Here is a 26,735-nt window from a genome sequence, read left to right on the forward strand (position 1 = left end):
CAAGTGTATTCATTAAATGATTTTTCTGCAGTTAATAGTTGGCTTTTTTCTGAGAACATGATATATATTTCTCCTTCTTCTTTTAAATATATTTTGATCAAGTTTGTGTTTATTTCTTCCTTTTCTTAGATACTGTCAAATGAGTTTGTGTTAGTTTCCCCTCTCATTATATGAATTCTGAAGTGCATTATAAATGATATATTGTAAACCTTTCCACTTCGTCTAGCATCTGGCAAGCCTGTTTAGAAATAGGGTTGGTTTGTAATGATTTACATGTTCCAATGCAGCCCTGTTTGTGGCCTTATGCGATCTGAAATACTTCTACAGGAGTCGAAATCATTTTAGCAACAGTTTGTGTTTAGAAATTTCTAAATCAGTGTGAATGTTAAATTAGATTGCATTTCTCATTTCGAGTATTTCGATTCCTCTTATTTTGAAAGTCCTTGGCTGTCAATTTACCAGTGGCATTCTAGATCATTACTGTGGATCAGTGAACCAATTCCTGCTTTTTGTCTCCTTAAATGATTTTATTACTGTTCTTAATTTGTTAGGGACAAAATTTATAAGAAACTTTTGATATTTTGAGTTTTCACAGTTTGATGATTCTTTTATTTAATAAGCTTGTTTGCAATGAGTAGATTGAAAAAGATTGTTTCTTGTATCTGAAGTTGTGACAAACTTTGGAATCATTTTTGGCTTTGGATTAAGAACATTTGTTAATGCATTACTTGCACCAGTAATGCAGTTTGCTGTTCTGCCAGCATCCTCCTCTGACAGACCAAGCAGCAAACCTATTTCTGTTCAAATAAGTGATGCAGTTGTGCCTAAGTTCACTGCCATCTGTGTCAACTTCTGACACAGTGAGAATTCTTTGATCTTTTCAGCAGAGAGTAGTCCTTGTTCTAGAAATTCATTTTAACTATAACATCTATTTAATTTCTGCAGCAGATATGTGATGTACTTGTGGACTTGGAATCAGGAGATAAGATTGTCAACATTGATACAAACACTTGCGAGCCTCTGAGGTATAAAACTGTTTACCCTCTATCTTTTTTTCAGCTCTTTGAATTGGATGCTGCTGTTATCAAACATGAATTGCAGTGTTGCTAAGATTTTGTTACCAAACATGTCATAATGTTATCTTTGATCATTGTACTAGGAAAAGAAAATGCCTTCCACAGATTCCATCCATCGGGTATGCGCTCTATATGATTTGACTGGCTTGTTGAGGTAAACTTCTAATATCTTTCTTTGGGGGGGGTGGGGTAGGGGCAGCCTCGGGGGAGGGTGCCTCGAGGCTGGGGGTGGGGGTGGGTCGGGGACTCGGGGCAGGGTTCCTTGAGGCTGGTGGTGGATCGGGGCCTCGTGGCAGGGTGGCTCGAGGCCGGGGATAGGGGGCTCGAGGCAGGCACCTCGAGGTCGGGGGTGGGTCGGGGCTAAGGCTGGCAAACAGACCGGTTTTTGTCGGGTCCGGTCCGGTTCCGGTCCGATTCCCGGTTCGGTAAGACCGGTACCGGTTGAACCGGTAAGGAACCGGTCTTATAGGTACCGGAACCAGTACTGAAATGGAACCCGGATTTTTATCCGGTTGATCCGGTCCAGTAAGAACAGGTTCCGATCCGGTTCAACGGTCAATTTGAATTTTTTTTATTTTTAAAAAAATGTTAACGTTAAGGAGCCGTTGGGCCCTTTTAGCCGTTGGGTTGGGGCCCAAAACGGCTCCAAACAGCCCCCCCACCCCTCTCTACCCCTTAACACTATAAATATATCATATTTTTTCATTTAAATCACAAATTCACAAACTATTTCATTAATATCTTATAAAATCTCTTAATTTTCAATCTCTCATAAATTCATAATTATTATTTTGTGATATTGACTTGGAGTTCGAATTTCGGAGATTTATTTGAAGTAAATTGGAAGCTTCAATTGGCATCTCTCAATTTCGGCTTTGGTTATACGTCTACTTTTACGTAGACGTTCGGTACATTCGTTCCAACTTTAATTTTTTATTTGTTTATTAATTAAGTTATTTTATTTTTTTGTTATATTATCTTTGCTTGTTTTTCATAATATTAATTATTTTAAACTTGAACATGAATTTTGAAAAATATAGTGGTAAAAGATCAATGTCGGAAAGAAAAAATAATAGGGAAGGAGGAAGTAGTTCTAATTCTAAAAATTTGCCACCTCCTAGATTTAGAATTAATACTAATGATTATACTCATGTTGATGAAACTTCTTTTACACGAGACTCACGACCTATTGAATTTAATTCCGAAAATGAAGTAGATCATGAAACTTTAAATAGATGTTTTACTAATTTTGAGGAAGAATTAGATGAGGAAGTAGAAATAAATGAGGAAGATGATGAGACCCCTACCCCTACTAGTCCGGCTACCGAATTACCGGAACAAGATGAAGTCCCCTCTTTACCTACTTTTTCAAAGACCGTTGTACGTGTTAAAAGATCTTTAGTATGGAAATTTTTGGTACAAAATGAGGAAAAAACTACTGTTACTTGCACGAAATATAAATTGATCATGAAACATGTAACTACGGGTACACAAGGGGGAACGGGACGACTAAGAATACATTTGAGAAAATGTAATAAAGAATTTACTCGCCTAGATGATATAGAAAGGGCTAATAGAAATGGAATACCTCAACCTGAAAATTCTATGGGAGCTGGAGGTTCTAATATGGTTCAAAGTGTATTAAATATGACTAACCCGGCTAGCCGAAGCACACACCGCACATATAGTAAAGAAAAAGATCGTAGAGAATTAGCTAAAATGGTTGCTGTTTGTGGTTTGCCTTTTTCATTTCCTTCATATCCTGGTTTTATTCAGTATATTCGGGAATTGTATAACCCAGATTATGAAGGTATTCCAAGAAGTACAATTAAAAGTGATCTTTTTAAATATCAAAAAGAATATTGTCATTTTCTTCGTAGTTTATTTGTTTATTATGTTGGTAGATTATCTATTACTTCTGATATGGGACGTAGTCCTAATGGTAATGATTATTTTACAATTAATGTCCATTGGATTGACCATGAATGGAACATGCAAAAACGAATATTAGGATATAAATATGTTGAAGAAACTAAAACTGGTGCTTATATAGCAACAAAAATAGGCCTTGTTTTACAATTTTATGGAATATGTGATAAAATAATGAGTGTCACTTTAGATAATGCTTCTAATAATTTGAAAGCAATTGATTATTTAAAATGTAGACTTTGTCCAATTGATAATGATTCTTTTCATATTAAGTGTGCCGCACATGTGTATAATTTGATAGTAAAAGATGGTATTTCTCAATTTGGAATTTCTTGTGAAAAAATTAGACTTGCTTGTAATTGGATTTTTAAAGCTAAAATAAAAGCTAGAATTACAGAATTTAAAAATCGTTGTAAAGAATGTGGACTTGAATATAGAAAAGTTCCAAAAGAAGTATGCACTAGATGGAATTCTTTATTTGAAATGCTTCAAGTTGCTTATATTTATCAAGAGCCGGTACAATTAGTTTTTAATGCTCATAATGCGGACCCGAATTTGAGAATTGGCTATGAAGATTGGGAAAATACAAAAGAACTTATTGAATTTTTAAGTGTTTTTTATAAAGCAACAAATGCTGCTTCTGGTCAATATTATCCAACTATTTCTTCTGTTTTAGTAAATATTTGTGCTATTTCATCTGAATTTGCAAAATATAAAGGAAAAGATCGATTTGAAAATTCCCTTGCTTTTATGATTGAAAAATTCAAAAAATATTTTTTCCCTATTCCTCAAATCTATTTGACTGCTACTACTTTCAACCCAAATTACAAATTAAAAGGTGTTGAAAGAATGGTTGAAAAGATTTATGCAAATTTAGAAATTAGAGATGATGAAACTCCTAGTGTTGAAGATTGTAAAAGTAGCATATTTATAAAAGCTAGAGAGTTATATAATACATATAAATCTATGGAAAAAAATATTCCAATAGTTGAACCTCCATCTTGTAAACCTAGAAGCGATGATACGGATGATTGGATGGATGATTATCTTGAACTTGAATCATCTACTAATAATGATTTTGATTTATATTTCAATCAGGCACGGGAAAAGATTAGGCATGAAGAAGGACAACTTCAAGCTCCAATATTAGTATGGTGGAAGAATCGTGAAAATCAATTTCCGACCCTTGCTAGGATTGTTCGAGATGTGCTAGCAATTCAAGCATCATCGGTCGCTTCGGAGCAAGCCTTTAGTGCGGCGAGATTTATGATTGGAGATCATCGATATTCATTAGCAAAGGATAGTTTGGAAAGATCGGTGTTGTTTCGAGATTGGGTCAATGCCGAAAGAAGAAATACTGGACTACCACAATTAAATAGCCAAATAGAAGACGAAATAGATGAAATATTTGGTGATAATAGTGATGATGGTATGGAAGCAATGAAAGAAGAACGACAAATACAAGTTCCAAAAAATGTTTCTTTTGAAATGATACAAAAGTTACGAAAAGATTTTAAAAAGAGTTTCAATTGTTAGTACAATAATTAATATTCAATACCTAGATTATGTACTCTTTGTCTTTCTAATATTTGTATTGTACAATTTATTTATTTGAATAAATATACGGCTATTCGCCTTGATTTTCTTTTAAAATAGTCTCTTATATTTAATCCAAGTCATTTTAGAAATTTAATTTTCAACTATTTTAATATTAGTTTAAAGTTTAAACTTTAATATAAAATTGAATTTTAAGATTTAAACTTTAAATTCAATATAAACTTTAAACTTTAAACTTTAAAGTCAATTTTAAACTTTAAATTCAATATAAAGTTATAAACTTTAAAATTTAAAGTCAATTTTAAACTTTAAAGTTTAAAGTTTAAACTTAAATTCAATTGAAACTTTAAAGTTTAAAGTTTTAAATTGAAGTTTTTTAATAATATAATTTTATTAATTAATAATATAATATTATATAATAATTAAAGTTAATAAAAAAAAAAAAAAATTACCGGTACAAAATGATCCGGTAAGAACCGGTTCCAGTCCGGTCCAAACCGGTTCCAATCCGGTAACTAAGGGACCGGATGGAACCTTTGGAAAATTCCGATAAAATCGGTTCCGGTAAGACCAGGTTCCGGTAACAAAATTCGGTAACTAGGACCGGTTCCGATAAAACCGGTCCTGTTGATCCGGTCCTGTCCGTTTGCCAGCCTTAGTCGGGGCCTCAGGGCACGGTTCCTCGAGGCAGGGGGTGGGGGTGAGGTTGGGGGGGGGGGATCTCGAGGCCAGTGGTTGGTGGGGGGGCCTCGAGGTAGGGTGCCTCGAGGCCGGGGGTGAGGGTGGGTGGTGGTCTCGGGGCAGGGTTCCTCGAGGCCGGGGGGTATGGGTGAGGGTGGGGGGGGGGGGTCTCGGGAAAGACTCTTTGAGGAAGGTGTGGGGTAAGGGGTCGGCCTCAAGGTAGGACGCCTCGACGCCGGGGCTGGGGGTGGCCTCAGGGCGGCAGGACGCCTTGAGTCTGGGGGTGGGGTGGTGCGGCCTCAGGGCAGGACGCCTCGAGGTTGGGGTGGGGGTGTTTCCTCGGGGCAGGGCGCCTCGAGGCGGCGGGTGGTGGGATGGCCTCGGGGAGGTAGGATGCCTCGAGGCAGGGGGTGGGGTGGTGCGGCCTCAGGGCAGGACGCCTCGAGGTCGGGGGTGGGGGTGCGGCCTCGGGGCAGGAGGCCTCGAGGCTGGGGTGGGGGTGTGGCCTCCGGGCAGGAGGCCTCGAGGCTGGGGTGGGGGTGTGGCCTCCGGGCAGGGCGCCTCGAGGCCTAGGGTGTGGAGGGTGGCCTCAAGTTAGGGCCCCTCGAGGCTGGGGGTGGTCGGGGCAGGGCGCCTCGAGGCCGGGGGCGGCCTCAGAGAAGGGCGCCTCGAGGCAGGGGGTGGGGGTGGCCTCGGGGCAGGGCTCCTCGAGGCCAGGGGCGGGTGTGGCTTCGTGTTGATCAGGTGTACTAGTTGCAATCTATATAATTGGAAAGGATTATGTTATGTACAAGTTAATTTGTTTTTTATCTTCTGCTTGCTCCTTGACCTAGGATTTGCGTTTTTTCTTTGTGGCCTCCACAACTATTAGATTATCTAGCCGTAATTCTTCATACCTTTTCCTTCAAACAATCTGTCAATACGTTTTGCATCTACAACGAGGCTTCCATGTTGACCTTTAATCTACAAGGACTTGTCTAAATAAATTGCTGCTTAATTTGGTCAATGCTAGCAAAGAACTACTACATTTATCTAAATTTTGAGGCTTATAACTTTAGGTTGAGATTTGATGAATGTTGGTCTTAAAATTAACCTGATAAATTATAAGTTCTAGTTTAGTTCTGAAATTTTGCTTGCTTCTCTAGTCTCTACATTACAATCTTATTGGTGCTTGAAAGAAGAAGGCATAGTTTTCAGTTTGGTAAATGAATCTCGAATTGTTTTGACAATTATACATTGTGAGAAATCTTCATTCAATTTGTCTTGTCTTGGTGATTTTGGTTTCCGTTGTATTTCAGAGTAAACAGCTAATCAAGAAACAGAAGTATGTGCAAATTTCTGTTGAATCTAATTCACATTTAACTGGACTGGAGGATCGAGTTAAGTCTCTCGAGGAACAAGTGAATGGCTTAGAGGATGAAGTCAAGGATTTGAATGAAAAGTTCTCTCCTGCGCAGTTAGAAATGACTAATAAGGAGAACCTGGTGAAACAACACACTAAAGTTTAAGTTGTCTCAGGTGATGTTCCTTATTGACTTGTGTTTTAATTGCACCAAGTGTTTTCTGTTACTTAGTATTGAGTTATTTTATTGACATCTCTCTGGACAGGTTGGGAGAAGGCTCAGTCAGAAGCCGCAACACTGAAAAATCACCTGGAATCCGTTACTCTTTTAAAGCTTACTGCTGAAGGCAGGGCAACGCATTAGGATGGTGCAATGAGTGAGTGCATGCGGCAGATACGTAATTTGAAAGAAGAGCATGAACAGAAGCTGCATGATGCGATTCAGAATAAAGCCAAACAGTTTGACAAAATGAAGCATGAGTTTGAAGCAAAGATAGCTAACTTGGACCAACAGTTACTCAGGTCTGCAGCAGAAAATTCTGCACTCTCAAGCTCTTTGCAGGAACGTTCTAGAATGGTGATACAACTCAGTGAAAAAAAATCCCAAGCTGATGCAGAAATAGAGATGTTGAAGAGCAATATTGAGTCATGTGAAAGGGAAATAAATTCTCTGAAATATGAACTCCATATTAACTCAAATGAACTAGAAATTCGTAATGAGGAGAAAAATATGAGTGTACGGTCTGCTGAAGTTGCAAATAAACAACACCTGGAGGGAGTGAAGAAAATTGCAAAATTGGAAGCAGAGTGTCAGAGATTATGTGGTCTTGTCCGGAAGAAGTATCCTGGGCCTGCAACCTTGGCCCAAATGAAGCTTGAGGTTGAGAGTTTGGGTAGAGATTACGGGGACAGCCGTGTAAAGAAATACCAAGGAAGGCCTTCTATAGTCCACAATTTTCCAGTTTGCCAGATTTTTCATTTGATAGTGTGCAGAAGTTCCATAAAGAGAATGAGCAACTAACGGAATGCCTTTTGGCAATGGAAGAGGAAACAAAGATTTTGAAAGAAGCTTTGGCACACCGGAACAGTGAATTTCAAGCATCCAGGAATATTTGTGCAAAGACGTCCAGCAAGCTGCAGAGTTTGGAAGCACAGCTGCAAGCAAATTTTGAACATAAAAGCCCACAAAAGTCCACCATTCGACGACAGCCTTCTGAGGGTTCCTTTAGCCATGAAGCAAATCATCTTCCAAGATTGGCTTCCATGTCTGAAGATGGAAATGATGATAATGTTAGTTGTGCTACCTCTTGGACAACAACATTAAAGTCTGATCTCTCCCATGTCAAGAAGGAAAAGAACTCTGACAGTCCACAGAAATCTGAGAGTGCAAGCCACCTAGATCTCATGGACGAATGAAATTATCTTATCAGTCCAGTGACACAAATGGAGCAGTTTCAAGTCCAGATATTCCAAATAATGCAAGACCCGAAACTACAGAAGTTGACACCTCCATGCTTGTCACCAAAAGCCCAGATTCTCAGCTGAAAGAACATAATGAGACAAGTGTATCAGGAGATCAAGCATCTCGCAACGAGGAAGTATCATCATAAAGTTATCAACCTCTTTCAGATACATCCATATCCATGAAGATCCAATCAAGAATTTCAACTGTTTTGGAGTCTTTGTCAAAGGAAGCTGACATTGAAAGAATTCAAGAGGATCTCAGAGAGATTGTGCAGGAAATGCGCAACGCCGTCATACCGCAATCAACTAAGAGCATTGTTGAGATACCTCTTTCCTCGAAGACTGCTACTGAATCTCAGCCGTCTCTTGATGATGGCGAGGCAAACTTAGAGAAGGAAATTCCAATCTCAGAAGATAGTAAGTCCTGCAATGAGTCTATCCATGGTATTAGCAAAACATTAGCAGATGCTATGTCTCAAATTCATGACTTTGTACTCTTTCTGGGCAAAGAAGCAAAGGCTATCCAGGGAACAGCTCCTGATGGAAGTGGAATCAATGAAAAATTAGATAATTTTTCGGCCACTTATGTTGAGTTAATAAGCAACAGGTTGAGTATGGTGAATTTTGTCCTTGATCCATCTCATGTACTGAGTAAGTTATCACATTGTTCTTCGTCCTATCGAATGGATTTTACTTTAGTGTGGAAGTAGCTACTGATATCTCAAATACTTGAAGATTTTGTGTATCAGTGAATTTTGCTCCAACCCCCTAATCTTTGGATGAAAAAGAGTCACAGTTTTTTCTTTGACCATGATTGTCATATATTTTGAATTATTAACATTTAGTACTCATTGTACTTTTTATGTAGTTTCTTAAAATTCTATGTTTATTATCCTCCTTTTCTCTCTAATTGATACAAATAGTTTAATCATATGAATATCTTTGGTATCAGGTATATGGGCACAATTACAGGCATCGGTGATCTAGATCATGTTTGTTGTTCAAATTCTCATTGGCAGTCTGTAAATGTTAGTTCACAGAAGATGGTCATTTAGTATTAAATTGTACATTGAAACTATGGCTACTTAAATCCTTTTAGTACTCGTGGATTTCTCATGTCAATTTTGGTTTAGAACTTCATCGTCGATCCTCTTAACATGCAGGTTGGATGAGATGAATCAACTGCAGGGGAGAGGCAGCCTAGAGCTTTGCTGCGGGAAATTGAACCTCTTAAAACCTTTCTAATGTATCCATCTCCTTTCTCCCTTAGGTTGAAGCGGCAATGGTCACCTGGACTATCTTCATTTTGTTGTTATCGGGGGATATCTGTATTCATCAATATGATTCAGTTCTAATTTTAACTGTTCACTGTCTTCTCATCCATTCAGGTTTATCAAATGGATATGACTACAAATTCTCAACTTCCATGGTTGCATGTGGCATGGGTGATTAAGGGGATACAATCACTTAATTTCCAGGGTTTTGGTGTTACTCCATTCATGCAGCCACGGTTTGATGATTCTCTTAAGAGTGAAACTTATTGGCAGCAAATGACAATGAATGAAATCGGAAAACTAGAGTGATCAATTAAGGTTGAGATGCTTGTTAGTGTACTTCTTTAGGTTCTTTCTAGTGGGTCTTTGCCCAACAGTAGGATTCTTTACCCTAAATTAGCTTATGGTACAGTACACGAGGGTACATTAGTATTTTGACAATTGGCAATATATAAAAAAAGGGTATGAGATAGGAATAAAGTGATCCGCTTAACCTTCGATTTTCGTAATCAAGTTTTTCTTTCTCATTCCTTATGTACTTTTTTTTTCTTTGTTTCTTTTTACTTCATCCACTCCTTTTTACTTTTTCCCTTTTTACTTTTTCAAAATGTAGGGCAAATGAAACCCTTTATAGCTTCTTCTAAGAAAAGGTTGTTCAATCGTCTATCTTTTCAAATGACGATGACCATTTACCAATTATATCGAAACCATCACTTCAAACCTCATTTTAAAAAGTTGTCTTTTAAGTTTCTAGTCTGTACTCTCTAAGTTGTTGTCAATTACATCGGTAAGAGTTCTTATGATTGCAGGTAAGTTTTTTATGCCTGGGATTCTATATGAGTTCTTCATTACTGATTGATTTATCGAAGTGAGAAACCAATATGGTGTTTCATTAGGAGAGTTTGTCACCCCAAAAATGAACGTGATGACACTTGTCAGTACGCCAAGACAAGTCAGCATCAATCCAACAAAAATGAAAAAACTGTGGAAATATAAAGCAAGACTTGACAAAGGCGGAAAACTTATTCATTCTATTAAAACCCTCAAAATCTGGTTGTCACGTGTATACGCCACTAATGAAAATGCAGAATTCAAAAGAGAATTAACATGTGTCTCAATCTTTGTTTCTCAAGTAGAACAAAACATAAATAAAAGGAAAAGAGGGACCGCCAGAATGACAAACAACTACCTCTCAAGTCCTTCAACGAGCCTCGAATGTCAGGAGAAAAAGAAGAATATCACACGGTTCTGGGCTCAAAACCTACATAAATGTAGAAACAAGAGGTGAGTACCAATAACACAGTACCCAACAAGAAACCTACTAAACAAAGCAACTAGCAAGAAAACGAATACCCCTCACATTGCAACCGAACCTCCTGAAACTACAACCTGCAAAGAATTTAGCCCAACCTAGTAATTCTACAATACACACTCACAAGGCCCAATTTCCACAATTCAATAGTCACAATCAATAATCAAACAAATCAATGTCAATCTCAAAGTCAAGTAGTTCACTCACACGCAAAAAGTACATCAATCTCATGTAACAAGCAAGTCATGCATAAGCATCAAATGCATCGAGTACAATAATCAATCTTTTGTCGGAACCATTTCCCATCGGCACAATATCACTAGACGAAATCATTTCCCATTGGCTTTATATCAAATCACTAGCCGGAACCATTTTCCATCGGCTTTATATCAAATCACTAGTTGGAACCATTTCCCATCGGCTTTATATCAAATTAATAGCCAGAACCATTTCCCATCGAATTTATATCAAATCACTAGCCGGAACCATTTCCCATTGAATTTATAAACATTTGCCGAAAATTACCTCGGCATCATAACACTCGTCGGCAAAGACCTCGATATCATAAATCATCACATGTTTCATCACGGTGTTCACAATCAATGCACACAAGTGGACAATTAAACCCTTCACCTCATCCCCATTACTGTAACATCCGACAATTTGAAATAATGATGAAGAGGCTTAGAATTGGAAATTTTCATATTTGGAAAGAATTTAAAAATCTGGAAAAATTTGGCTAAGTATGGAAAATAATGAATTTTTGGCCAACTTTGATCAGTTATAACTCCTATCTCAGGATGATCTAGGTGTGGTTCCAGTTATGGTTGCAAAGTTCGTGGATTGGTCTTTCCAAAGCCATAAAGTTTACTCATTTCCGAGTTCGTATGAGCGAGTTATGCCCTTTGAAAGTTGGGCAGTTGGCAGGAAATCTGTCTGGAAATTTGTAAGGGTATTTTGGTCTTTTCCCTAGCCTTGTCTTTGGATATATATTAAGGTGTAAGACTTAATTATGATCAGTTTTTCCTTTTTTAAAAAGAGTAAGGTTTAGGGTTCTTGAGAGAAAGGAGAGAAAAGAGAAGAAGAAGCAAGATTTCGTCAAAAGATCGTTGTGGATATCGTCAGGGGTGATCCCTTTTAGGTATGTTAGTCTTTAGTGTTGGGTTGATCCTTTCCCCCACACACCAAACTCATTTTTTTTTATTATTGAGTAAAGATTGGTTGTGTTGTTGAAGTTGTTGGTTGGAATTATTGAAGTTGTAGTTGTGTTGTGTTGTAGTTCTTGTTGGTTTTGGTGTATGTTACGGTGGTATTTTTGAATTGAAACTAGTGTATGTTAAGGGTTTTGATGATCCTAAGTGCTTGGGGGTTGAAGCTATGAATATTGGAAGGTTTAGAGTTGGAGAAAAAGAAGAGAAAAAGTCAAGTTTTCGGGGAAAAGGGCTGGGGCGTCGCGCCAGCCAGCGCGCCCCAAGAGAGACTCTGAGGTCCAGCCCCTGGGGCGCCGCCCCTACCAGAGCCCCAACCAGACCTCTCTAAAGTTTGAGGTCTGGCGCTCCGCGCCTCTCAAAGCGCCAAGAGTGCCAAGCTTTCCCATTCCTTCCCCACTTTCTCATACATGTTCCTAGGTGTTGTGCCTATGTTCCCTAGTTGTTTCCAACACTCCAAGGTACGATTAAACGTCAAGAACTCGTCCATAACACGTGAGCAAATACCTTGAATCCATGATTCCAATTCAAGGAGAGTAAGTTTCCAAATCAAGGGAAGTTAAGAGTTGAGTCTAGAAGTTCAAGAAGGGAGTCAAAGCAAGTCTTTAAAGCTTTCCAAGAGTCTTTGTTGAATGTTTTAACTTCATTTTTAAGGCTCAAGAGTTTCAAGTTAAGTCAAGTTTCAAGTTAAGTTAAGAGTTTAAAGTTGAGTTCATTTCTCAAAAGTTATTAGGGAACTATGTATACCCAAAGAAGTTTCCAAATGTTTTTACATTTGAGTAAGAAAGGAACTATGATTCCAAAAGAGCCTTTGGGCTAGTTTTCAAGAAAAAGGAACATTGTTTCCAAGTGAGCCTTCGGGCAAAGTTTTGAGTAATTATCTCAAATAAAGAAAGATGTGTTTAAAAACACTTATGAGCTAAGTATTTTTGGGAGTAGTCTTGAGCACCGAATTGGGACACGAGTTCATATAAACTCAACTCTCCATAAGAACCATGCGCCAACATGGGAGTTAACGGGTCATACTTTTTAGATGAACCCGTAAGATTAAGCTAGTGGATCCACTTAGTAAAGTTAGCTTCCTATATCACGGCAAGGTATATAATGGTCCTTGGGCAACGTGAGGTAAAACGTTGTATCACCACGGGGCTCATAGTGGTGATTGTCGGTTGAAAGAGTCTCACACTAAAGTTATATTACTTTTATATATGTAAAGTTGAGTTGTTATTGTTTATCTTTAACAAACTAAGTTGTTTATGCTATTTTGCAAGCTTTATATATTGCATGTGTCGTATTGCTTTATATATTGAGTTCAGTTATTCATGGGTTGAACAGAGCCAAGGTAAGAGTTCCTTTGTACTCCTTCCAAGTTTAAGTTGTGATTTAGCTTTCCAGCTCGCATACTCGTACATTCAATGTACTGATGCCAGTTGGCCTGCATCTTATTATGATGCAGACTCAGGTACCCAGGGCCAGCATCCGGTTCGTCGTTGATCCAGTTGAGTACATCAGAGGCAGTGGTGAGCCTCTTTGTGTTCCGGAGGACTCGATTATGTTGTTCTCTCAGTTTTGTTTTATTAGGGTGTTGCGGGGTCTATCCCAACATCCATCTCAGTATTATAGAGGCTTCATAGACAGTCAGTTAGTTGGTTTGGAGTCTCTCATCTATGTATATATGTAAATATTATATTTTGAGACTCGAGATACCTTTTTGGCCAGATTTTATTTCAATCAGGTTGTTTTAAAACCTTGCATTGCATTGAGTTTTCCGCCGAGTTAAGAAGGCCAGGCTAAGGGTTCGCTTGGGGGGGCCAGTAATGGTCTTTGAGTGCCAGCCACGTCCAGGGTGTAGGCTTGGGGCGTGACAATTACTCCCAACACACAAGCAACGAAGGAAGTACACGACAAGAATACAAGGTTTTGGAAATCACTTGCCTTAAATCAATCAACAATCATTCAAAGAGTTGAGTCTTGCCTTTCCGAATCACTTTCAAAGCCACACAATCTATAATAATCAAGTATTCAGAATCACTCATCGGAAACAACAATTCCCATATCAATTATATAGAGAAATTGGCCAATCAACTCAAGACCCAATTCCAAAATTGAGGTTTGAATCCAGAAAATAATACTTGAAAATTTTCGGCCAAAAAGCTGTCGAAATCACATATCACCAAAAATCTATGGACTGTAGCACACGTAAAATGAGAAATTTGGTATTTTCCGTTTAATTTTAAATGCAGATATTTTTCTCTCCGAACAAATGGAAGCCAACGTTATTTTTTCTGAAATTTTTTTGGATGCTCCACGACATTAGATATATGGGCTAATACACATGAAATACAAAGAAAGTTGCGTAATTTCTAAAAGTTGGCTCGTAAATGCGAAAATATGTCTTAAAAATGGTGGGACTATAGGTAATATTTCCACAACTCATTACGGAGGCCCTCATAATTTTTGTTGGGTGATCCAAGGCGCCAGATTCATAGACTAATACACACAAAAAATCAAGAAAGTTATGTAATTCTTAAAGGTTGGCTCATAAATGCGATAATACGCCTTAAAAATTGTGGGACTATTGGTAATGTTTTCCGAACTCATTTTGAAGGTCCTCATAAAGTTTTGGGTGCACCAGCGAAACAAATTCATGGGCCAATTCACATGAAAAACTAAGAAGGTCACGTAATTCCTACGAGTTGGCTTGTAAATGTGAAAATATGCCTTTAACGCCCGTTTCCGCATTTACAAACCTTTTTAGGAATTACCCAAATTCCTTGATTTTTCGTGTGTATTAGCCTATTGATCTGGCGCCCCGGAGCACCTCAAATTTTTTGCTCAAACAATTTTATGAGGATCTCTGTAATCAGTTGGGGAACCGCGAAGTATACTCACACCATTTTTTTCACGCCTGTTTCCATATTTATAGACCCCTTTTGAGGAATTACCCAAATTCATCGACTTTTTGTGTATTAGCCCATGGATCTGGAACCCAAGATATTTTTATTACAAAACTTTATGAGGACCACCGTAATAAGTTGGGGAACCGCCACGTATACTCACACCATTTTTTAAAGCCCGTTTTCGCATTTACAAACCTTTTTTTAGAAATTACCAAAATTCCTTAATTTTTCGTGTGTATATTAGCCCACGGATCTGGCGCCCTAAGCACCCTAAAGTTTTTTCTCAAAAATATTTATCAGGATCTCCGTAATGAGTTTGGGGACCGCCATGTACACTCACACCATTTGTTTTAATGCCCGTTTCCGCATTTACAAATCCTTTTTTAGGAATTACCCAAATTTCTCAATTTTTCGTGTGTATTAGCCCATGGATCTGGCACCCCAGAGCACTTGAAATTTTTTTCTCAAAAAAGTTATGAGGACCTCCGTAATTAGTTGGGGAACCGCTAGGTATACTCGATCCATTTTTTTAACACATGTTTCTATATTTACAGACCCCTTTTTAGGAATTACTAAAATTCCTTGATTTTTCGCATGTATTCTACATGGATCAGGCTCCCCGAAGAATCCAAAAAAAATCTCAAAAAAAATTATGAGTACCTCCGTAAAGAGTTGGAGAACTTTCACGTATACTCACACCATTTTTTAACGCCCGTTTTCGCATTCACAGACGCCTTTTTTTGGAATTACCCATATTCTTCGATCCTTTGTGTGTAAATGCCCATGAATCTTGCACCCCGGAGCACCCGAAATATTTTTTCTCAAAAAATTTTATGAGGACCTCCATAATGAGTTGGGAACTGCTGCGTATACTCATACAATTTTTTTACGTCCTTTTTCTCATTTACAAACCTTTTTTTAGGAATTACACAAATTTCTCAATTTTTCGTATGTATTAGCCGATGGATCAGGCTCCCCATTGCACCCAAAAAAAATTCTCAAAAAAATTTATAAGCACCTCCATAATGCGTTGGGAATCACCACGTATACTAAAACCACTTTTTAACGCCCGTTTTCTTATTTACAGACCCCTCTTTTAGGAATTACCCAAATTCCTCAATTTTTCGTGTATATTAGCCTATAGATCAGGTGCTTCGGAGCACCTAAATTTTTTTTCTCAAAATAAATTATGAGTACCTCCGTAATGAGTTGTGCCACCACATATATTCACACCATTTTTAACGCATGTTTCCGCATTTACAAACCTCTTTTTAGGAATTACCCAAATTCCTCGATTTTTTGTGGGTATTAGCCCATGGATCTGGCGCCCTGGAGCACCCAAAATTCTTTTGTCAAAAAACTTGATGAGGACCTCAATACAGAGTTGGGGAACCACTACGTATACTCACACTATTTTTTTGACGCCAGTTTCCGCATTTGTAGATTTTTTTTTAGAATTTACCAAAATTTCTCAATTTTTTGTGTGTATTAGCCCATGGAATTTGGCGCCCCGAAGCACCCAAAAAAGATTTCTCGAAAAACTTTATGAGAACCTCTTTAATGAGTTGAGGAACTGTCACGTATACTCACACTATTTTTTTAACACCCGTTTCTGCATTTACATACTCCCTTTTAGGAATTATCAAATTGCTCAATTTTTCGTGTGTATTAGTCTATAGAATCTGGCGCCTAGAAGCACCCAATTTTTTTTCTCAAAAACATTTATGAGGACCTCAGTAATGAGTTGGGGAACCGTCATATATACTCACACCATTTTTTTAATGCCCGTTTCCGCATTTACAGAACCTTTTTCAAGAATTACCCAAAATCCTCGATTTTCCGTGCGTTTATCCTGTGGATATGGCGTCCCGGAGAACACAAAAAGTTTTTCTAAAAAAAATATATGAGTACATCTGTAATGAATTAGGGAATCGCTACGTATACTCACACCATTTTTTAATGCTTGTTTTCGCATTTACAGACCTATTTTTAGAAATTTCCCAAATTCCTAAATTTTTTGTGTATATTTTCCCATGGATCTGGCGCTCTGGAGCACGTAGAATTTTTTTCTCAAAAATCTTTATGAGGATCTCCATAATGAGTTGGGAAACCGCCATTTATATTATTTTTTTAACGTTCATTTCCACATTTATAGACCTTTTTTTAGAAATTATCCAAATTGTTCGATTTCTCGTATATATTAGCCCATGGATCTGGCGCCAGAAGCACCCAAAAAAAAATTCTCAAATTTTTTTTTGAAGACCACCGTAATGAGTTGGGAAACCGCCACTTATATTCACACATTTTCTTAATGCCCGTTTTTGCATTTGCATACCTCTTTTAAGAAATCAACCAAATTTTTCAATTTTTCGTGTGTATTAACCCATTGATCTGGCGCCCTAGATCACCCAAAATATCTTTCTCAAAAAACTTTATGAGGATATCTGTAATGAGTTAGGGAACGCCACGTATACTCACACCATTTTTTAACGCCCGTTTCCACATTTAGAGACCATTTTTAAGGAATTACGTAACTTCCTCAAATTTTCGTGTGTATTAGCCCTTTGATCTGACACCCTGGAGCATCCAAAAATACTTTTCTCAAAAAAAATTATTAGAACCTTTGTAATGAGTTGGGGAACCGCCACTTATACAAACACAATTTTTTTGACGCCCCTTTCTTTTTTTAGAAACCTCTTTTTAGAAATTATCCATATTACTCAATTTTTCGTGTGTATTAGCTCATAAATCTGGCGGCCCGGAGCACCCAAAATATTTTTCTCAAAAAACTTTATGAGGACTTCCGTAATAAGTTGGGGAATCGTCATGTATACGCACACCAATTTTAATGTCTGTTTTCGCATTTACAGACCTTTTTTTAGGATTTACCCAAATTTTTCAATTTTTCGTGTGTATATTAGCCCACGGATCTGGCGCCTCGTAGCACCCAAAAAAAAATTCTCAAAAAAATGTATGTGGACCTCCATAATGAGATGGAAAACCGCCACATATACTCACACAATTTTTTTAACATTTATTTACACATTTACATATTCCTCTTTAGGAATTACTCAAATTCCTTAATTTTCGTATGTATTAGCCCATGGATCTAGTGCCCCGGAACACCCAAATTTTTTTTATCAAAAAACTTTATGAGGACATCTATAATGAGTTGGAGAACCATCACATATACTCATACCATTTTTTTGACGCCCGTTTCCTCATTTACAGACTCTTTTTAGGATTTACCTAGATTTCTCAATTTTTCGTGTGTATTAGTCCATTAATCAAGAGCCCCGGAGCACCCAAAAAAATTAATAAGAACCTCCGTTATGAGTTGGGAAATCGTCACGTATACTCACACCATTTTTTTAATGCTTGTTTCCGCATTTGAACACCCGTTTTAGAAATTACCCAAATTCATCGATTGTTCGACTGTATTAGCAAATGGATCTGGCTCCACGGAGCACCCAATTTTTTTCTCAAAAAACTTTATGAGGACCTTCATATTGAGTAGGGGAACCGCCACATAAACTCACACCATTGTTTAACGCCCGTTTTCACAATTGCAGAGCCCTTTTTAGTAATTACCCAAATTTCTCGATTTTTCATATATATAAGCCAATGGATCTGGTGCCCTGAAAAACCAAAAAAAAATTTCTGAAAAATATACTTACAAATTTTTTTTAACACATGTTTCCGCCCTTACAAACCCCTCTTTAGAAATACCCTAAATTCCTCAATTTCTGGTGTGTATTAGTCTATGGATCTTGCGCCCCGGAGCAACCAAAAAAAATTTCTCAAAAAAATCTATGAGGACTTCCGTATTGAGTTGGGGAACCGTCATGTATACTCACACCATTTTTTAACCCCTGATTCCGTCTTTTCAATCCCCTTTTTAGGAATTACCCAAATTCCTCAATTTTTCGTGTGTTAATATTAGCCCACTGATATGGCGCCCTGGATGACCCAAGAAAATTTTCTCAAAATTTTTTTTGAGGACCTGCGTAATGAGTTGGGAAACCACCAAGTATACTAACACCACGTTTTAACGTCTATTTCCGCATTTGCAAACCCTTTTCTTTGGAATTATCCAAATTTCTCAATTTTTTGTTTGTATTAGCACATTGATCTGGCTCTCCGAAACACCCAAATTCCTCGATTTTTCGTGTGTTAATATTAGCCCACTGATATGGCGCCTCGGAGCACCTAAGAAAATTATCTGAAAAATATTTATGAGGACCTCCGTAATGAGTTGGGGAACTGCCACGTATACTCACACCATTTTTATAACGCCCATTTCCGCATTTATAGACCCCTTTTTAGGAATTACTAAAATTCCTCAATTTTTCGTGTGTATTAGCTCATGGATATGGTGTCTTGGAGCACCCAAAAAAATTTCTCAAAAAAACTTTATGAGGAACTCTTTAATGAGTTAGAGAGCTGCCACGTATACTCACACCATTTTTTAACGCTCGTTTCCGCACTTACAGACCTTTTTTAGAAATTACCTGATTCCTCGATTCTTCGTGTGTATAAGCCTATGGATCTGGCACCCTAAAGCACCCAAAAATTTGTTGTAAAAAGAATTTATAAGGAACTCCATAATGAGTTATGGAACCGCCACGTATACTCACACAATTTTTTTAACACCCGATTCCATATTTACAAACCCATTTTGAGATATTATCCAAATTCCTCATTTTTTTCGTGTTTATTAGCCATGGAGCTGGCGCATTAGAGCACCCAAAAAATATTTCTTAAAAAATCTTTATGAAGACCTCTATAATGAGTTGGGAACCGTCACGTATACTCAAACGATTTTTTTAACCCATGTTTCCGCATTAATAGACTTTTTTTTAGGATTTACCCAAATTCCTTGATTTTTCGTGTGTTAATGCCTATGGATCTTGCGCCCTAGAGCACCCAAAAATATTTTTTCTCAAAAAAATTTATAAGGACCTTCGTAATGAGCTGGGGAACCGTCATGTATAGTCACACCATTTTTAACACTCATTCCCGCATTTACAAATCCCATTTTAGGAATTACCAGAATTTCTTGATTTTTGGTGTGTATTAACCCATGGAGTTGCCGCCCCGAAGCACCCAAAAGTTTTTTCTCAAAAAACCTTCTGAGGACCTCCGTAATTAATTGGGAAATCGCCACGTATATTCACATCACTTTTTAACACCCGTTTTCGCATTTATAGATGCTTTTTTAGAAACTACACAAATTCCTCAATTTTTTGTGTGTAATAGCCCATAATTCTAGCGCCCGGAGCTCCAAAAAAAATTTTCTAAAAAAAAGTTTATAAGAACCTCTATAATGAGTAGGTAAATCATTACGTATACTCACACTAATTTTAATGTCAATTTCCGCATTTACAAGCCTTTTATTAATAATCAACCAAATTCCCCAATTTTTCGTGTGTATTAGCTCATGGATCTGACGCCCAGAGCACCTAAATATTTTTTCTAAAAAAAGCATTATGAGGACCTCCGTATACTCACACCATTTTTTAACGCCCATTTCCACATTTACAAGTCCTTTTATAACAATCGCCTAAATTCTCTGATTTTTCGTGTGTATTTGCCCATTGATCTGGTGGCCCGAGCACCTAAATTTTTTTCTTAAAAAGCTTTATGAGGACCTCTGTAATGAGTTAATGAACCTTCATGTATACTCATACCATTTTTTAACACCCATTTTTGCATTTACAAGTCCTTTTTTAACAATCGCTCAAATTTTCCAATTTTTCGTATGTATTGGCCCATGGATCTGGCGCCCGAAGCACCTTAAATTTTTTTCTGAAAAAACTTTATAAGTACCTTCGTAATGAGTTGGGGAACCTTCACATATACTTACGCCATTTTTTAACGCTCATTTCCGCATTTACAAGACCTTTTTTAACAATCGCCTAAATTCTCTGATTTTTCATATATATTAGACAATGGATCTAGCGTCCGGAGCAACCAAAAATTTTTACTCAAAAAATTTATGAGGATCTAGCGCCCGAAGTACCTAAAAAAAATTCTCGAAAAACTTTAGGAGTACCTCCGTAATGAGTTGGGGAACCTTCACGTATACTCACACCATTTTTTTAACACTCATTTCCGCAAATAAAGTCCTTTTTTAACATTCGTCCAAATTACCCTATTTTTCGAGTGTATTATCCCATGGAACTGGTGCCCAGAACACCCAAAAAAATTCTAAAAAAAAACTTTATGATGACCTCTATAATAAATTGGGAAACCTTCACGTATACTCACATCATTTTTAACGTCTATTTCTCCATTCACAAGTCTTTTCTTAACAATCGCCCAAATCCCCCGATTTTTCGTGTCTATTAGAGAATTGATCTAGCGCCCGAAGTACCCAAAAAAAAATTCTCAAAAAACATTATGAGGGTCTCCATAATGAGTTGGGGTCCTTCACATATACTCACACCATTTTTAACGCCCATTTCTACATTTACAAGCCTTTTTTTAACAATCACCTCAGTTGCGTGATTTTGTATTTGCCCATGAATTTGGCTCCCAGAGCACCCAAATTTTTTTTCTCAAAAACCTTTATGAGGACCTCCGTAATATGTTAGAGAACCTTCACGTATACTCACACTATTTTTTTAACACTCATTTTCGCATTTACAGACACCTTTTTTTAACAATCACCCAAATTTCCCGATTTTTCATTTGTATTAGCCCACGGATCTGACGACCGAAGCACTCAAACAAATTTTCTCAAAAAAATTTATGAGGACCTCCGTAATGAGTTGGGGAACCTTCACACATACTCACACCATTTTTAACGCCCTTTTCTACATTTACAAGCCCTTCTTTAACAATCGCCTAGATTTTCTAATTTTTCGTGTGTATTATACCATTGATCTGACATTCGAAGCTAAGGCTGGGAATCGGAACGGGTTGTACCGGTACCATTCCGGTCCGTTCCGGTCCGGTAGTATTCGGGGCGGGATGGGATACATTGAACCGGTACACGGAACGGAACGGTACCATGATTTGGTACCGGTTCATCCCGGTTCATTCCGGTTCCGTTCCGGTTCATTTTTAATTAAAATAAAAAATAATATTTTTGTCATTATTTACTTTTATTAGCATTTCTTTTATGTTTATTTAATTTTTTTAAAATTACAAACTTAAGTTATTTAACTTACAAGTTATAAGTATAACTTAATAACTTATAAACTTCGAAAGATTCAAATCTTTAAAACTTATAACATAACTACATAAGCTCAAAAACTAAAAAAAAAAACTTTATTAAACTTAACTTACAAACTTATATACGTAAAAATTAAAAAAAAAATCTTTAAAATAAACTTAAGTAAAATTATTATAAATTTTAAAACTTAAATACGATAAACTAATATAACTTAGAAAAAAAAAAAAAAATATTCAAATTTTCGTAATTCAAAATAACTCAAAAAAAATAATTATTTTTTGAAATAGCTATATGTGCCGTCCCGTTTATTCCATCCCGTTCCGTTCCGGTCCATTCCGGTCCGTCCCGATTCTATCCTGGTATATAGTGGGACGGGACGGAACTGAGCCTCCATCCCGGTAGTTCCGGTCCGATTCATCCCGGTACCGGTCAACAACCCGGTCAAATCGTCCTGTTCCGGTCCGGTACCGGTTCGTTCCGGTCCGGTACCAGTTCGTTCCGTTCCGGTGCCCAGCCTCATTCGAAGCAACCAAAATTTATTTCTTAAAAACTTTATGAAGACCTGTGTAACGAGTTGGAACCTTAACATATTCTCACTCAATTTTTTAACGTCCATTTTCGCATTTACAAGCCATGAATGCTAGTTATGAACAATTTGAAATTTTTTCTGAAAAAACTATATAAGGACATCCGTTATGAGTTGGGGGAGCATTATGTATTGTCCTGCCGCTTCTTTCACACATATTTCTCATTTGCGAGTAAAAATTTAGGAATTACACGACTTTCACCGATTTCGTGTGTATTACTCCATGAATCTAGTGTCTTGAGGCACCATAATTTTTTTTCTAAAAAAACTATACGAGGATCTCAGTAATGAGTTGGGGAAGCTATACGTATAGTCTTGCCATTCACGCATATTTCCTCATTTACGAGCAAAATTTTAGGAATTACCCGACCTTCACCGATTTCTGTGTATTAGTCCATGGATCTAGCACCTTTGGGGCACCCAGAAATTTTTTCTGAAAAAAGTATATGAGGACCTCCGTAATGAGTTGGGGAAACATTATGTGTAGTCCAGCTGTTTTTTTTGCAAAAGTTTTTGATTTACGAGTCAAATTTTAGAAATTACCGGACTTTTGGAGTTTTTCTTGTGTATTAGCCCATGCTTGAAATATGTGTATTTATGTGAGAATAACTAAATTAATAAAGTGGTGGAAATATATGCAATAAAGTGGAGTTCTTGTGTAATGATAGAAAATATATGTTAATTACTAGTTTAGTTAATGGTATCAAAGGGAGAATACAAAGAGCTACATTGAAAATCACTAACAATGAATAAAACGCAATTCTTGATGCGATTTATGAACAATAATTTTTTTCTGAAAAAACATTATGAGAACCTCCATAATTGTAAGTATAGTGCAATTTAATTTTGATTTTTCGGTTTAACCGCATTAAAATAATTAAAAATTGAAAGCCGAACCAAATAACCGAAATTCTCGAATTAATAACTGAAATCGACCAAACAAACCGAAACCAAATTTTAAAAAAAAAATTAGTTCGATCAATTTTTCAGTTTGAATCATAATATGCTTAGCCCTAGTCAAATGGTATCCGGCTAAAAACACTTTTAACCTATGTTACTCAGACTCTCCAACAATAATGTGATATCCGTGTTGGATCCTCCAAAGCATCCATTGATTTTTTTAGAGCAACTTTCACATATAACAAACATGAAAAACATATTTGTATCTTATAGCTATAGTTTACATAATAGCGCTCCATAGCAAATTTTATATTTGTTATGGAACTATTAATCTGTATATTTCAGGATTCATTCGAAGCAATATACAATTTTATTTTCTAAATAAATTTAATAAAAGGCTATAAGTTCTATTAAAAAAAGGAAGACAATCGCTAAATTCACGCAAAAAGATCTCTTTCCTTTTACAACTTCTTCATCAGTAGTGACTCCATTGTAACTGAGTACACGTTTGCCTAGAAATTTAACACCTTGAAAAAAAGAAGACAGGATTTTGATACCTCAATTTGATTTGTTGATTGCTTCTTTGGAATACATATACAGCTTTGCTCAAATATACATATATACATAACTATGACTTACTGTGTATAAATATGACACAAATACAGTTAGCGTATTGTATAAAATAAGATTTAATTCAATTTATCCTATACAAGTTTTATAAATAAGATTATACATTATACAACACATTTCAATTGTATAATCATTTATATTGTATATATAGTGAGATTGTTGTACTTCTATTAATGGAGAAAGTTTGTATATTAAACCTAATGGCTAAAAAAATACAAATCTGTATAAATAAACATATAAAAAAGTATATATAGTCATTTTGTATAACACTAATTTATCTGAATATAACATAAACATGTTTTATGTGGATATTATATATTATACAAAACATTTCAATTGTATAATTGTTAATATTGTATATATGGTAAAATTGTTATAATAACAACCGCTATTTATACAATAAGTTTGTATAAACAAACAGATATAGGACAAAAATTTACAGAGACTAATATACAATTGTAACATATACAAATTAATGATTATACAAATACCTAAACTTCTTCATGTTCATCTTGCTCCAATGAGCGAGAAACAATTCTAATATACAATTGTTTTATACAATAAGTTTGTATATTAACCTAATGGCTAATATACAATTGATTTTCCTTTCCTCTTCTTACTTGAACTAGCATCGTACTGATCTTTGTCACCTCCCTCAACAATTTCAGATTGCTTCTATTTTGCATTAATTTCACCCAATCTGATTGGGTCATTCCTAAATTTGGATCTAATGTCTTTAATTTCTTTGAATTTGGCTATTGAACATGTAACCTCTCCAAAATTCTGAGTTAGACCCAAGGAAAATGTTCATCCATTGTATAAATGAAAAATATGTATGAATTATGATTTCATATGAAAGTTAAAGAGATAAGGGGAAAATTGTTGATTTAGAGGTTTTGGCGGTACCTGAAATTTTTGAAATCGCGTATTAGTAAAGATTAGAAATTTAAACTGATTTTATGGAGAGAATTTAGGAGAAATTGAAGGGTATGGGAGAGAGGAAAGAGATGAAGTGAATTGTATAAAGAAAATGATTTTCGTTTTTTTTTTTAATTTGTGGGACCCGTCAGTAGCAAGATGTGTGAAACTGTAGCTACTCAAAGGAAATAAATGAAATTGTAGCTATATTATTTATTTTCAATTAATAGTTTGTCATTATGCACAATTTTCTCTTTTTCAAGAATCAAAGCAACATCGCTTTTTTTATTTTTTTCTAATATCTTGTGACACAATATCGGAATATGACAACAATCAATTATTTTGAAGTGCTTTAATGGATTTCTCAAATGTAACTACCTAAATAAATGTATCCTCAAATGATTTTATGCAACAAGAAATAAAGAGCGGTGAAATTTAAGGTCCATTTCACACATAGCTCATTTACTTTAGTTTTAACAACAAAAAAAAGAGTGAAATTTACTACTCCATTATATTATGTAATTATGTTACTGTAACTGGATACACGAGTCCGTGTGTAAGCTCGAGTCCAATATATGATAATAATTTTTTATTTTAATTTATGAAATTTGGAGAGTCGGTCAATTTTTTTATATGTTTTAAAAATCTTATAAATTATTAATTATTGTGATTTATAGTACTTTAAATTTTGTGTCATTTTTAAATAATATATGCTATTCCTTTTTTCCCAATTTATGTGGCACAGATGAAATTTGGAGCGTCGACTAAATTTTTTATATGTTCTTTCAAAATATTTTAAGTTAATAATTATTGTAATTTATAATACTTTATACGTAATTTTTAAATAATATATGTTACTTTCTCTATCTCAATTTATGTGCACGGATAGAATTTTGAGAGATCTACTAGCTATTATATTAAAATATATTCAAGCGAAGTGGGAGAAGAAAAGGGTGATTATTAATGGAACTTATTTTGCGCTCGACACATGTAGAAATAGGACAATCTTGATTAGAGCAGAATTAATGGTGTGAGTTAGTGGTCAATGAAATGATTTATTTTTTTAGATTTATTCTATCCTTGGTCTAGGGCGGAGCCAACTTATGGTCAGGGAGTCATTCAAACCTTCTTCGATGGAAAATTATAATATTTATATATAGTTAAGATTATTTTTAATGTATCTATAGTATATGTCGAACCCCTTCAGTTTATTCATGTGTTTGCTTCTTAAGATATTGTACCTTTTAATTTAAATTTTGACTCCGCCACTGACTTTAGTGTGACACGTATTTTGCGAAATTAGTTGCATGTTGAGTTACCTGATATTTGTTTTTTATGAAATGTGACATATATTTCGTAAAATTAGTCGAGGTGATGCAAATTAAGCGAAACACCACAATTATCTCTTTCTCTCTCTCTCTCTCTCTCTCTCTCCCTCTCTCTCTCTATATATATATAATTTCTTGATAGTTATGATTTAAAATCTTTTACTAACATTTTGCAGTGGAGCTAAAAGAATATGGCTACAACTCTACCCTATAGAATAGAAGCTCTCAAAACCTTTAAGTTTCCTATCAAATTTCCATGTTTTGTGGTGTAGGACACTAGAAGAACAGTTAAAGCAAAATAACAAGTTTATAAAAGAGTACAACAGAAGGAAAAGTGTTTTTCACTACAATCAACACATCAAGATTAAGTCTTCCTATATCTTCACATGAGAGCCAAGTCTCTGCTTACTTCAAAGCATAGCCTAAAAACAAGGGGAGAAAAACACTCCT

The 26,735-nt window shown here is 36.1% G+C and overlaps 1 pseudogene; it reads left to right on the top strand.

The window, feature by feature from the left end:
* The first annotated feature begins 739 nt into the window (after positions 1-739).
* Positions 740-9,632, top strand: LOC125833869 (filament-like plant protein 6; annotated as a pseudogene).
* Positions 9,633-26,735: the final 17,103 nt, after the last annotated feature.

Source organism: Solanum verrucosum, unplaced genomic scaffold (genome assembly GCF_900185275.1).
Source record: "Solanum verrucosum unplaced genomic scaffold, falcon-dt-bn FXZP01000108.1, whole genome shotgun sequence".
In the NCBI taxonomy this organism is placed as follows: domain Eukaryota; kingdom Viridiplantae; phylum Streptophyta; class Magnoliopsida; order Solanales; family Solanaceae; genus Solanum; species Solanum verrucosum.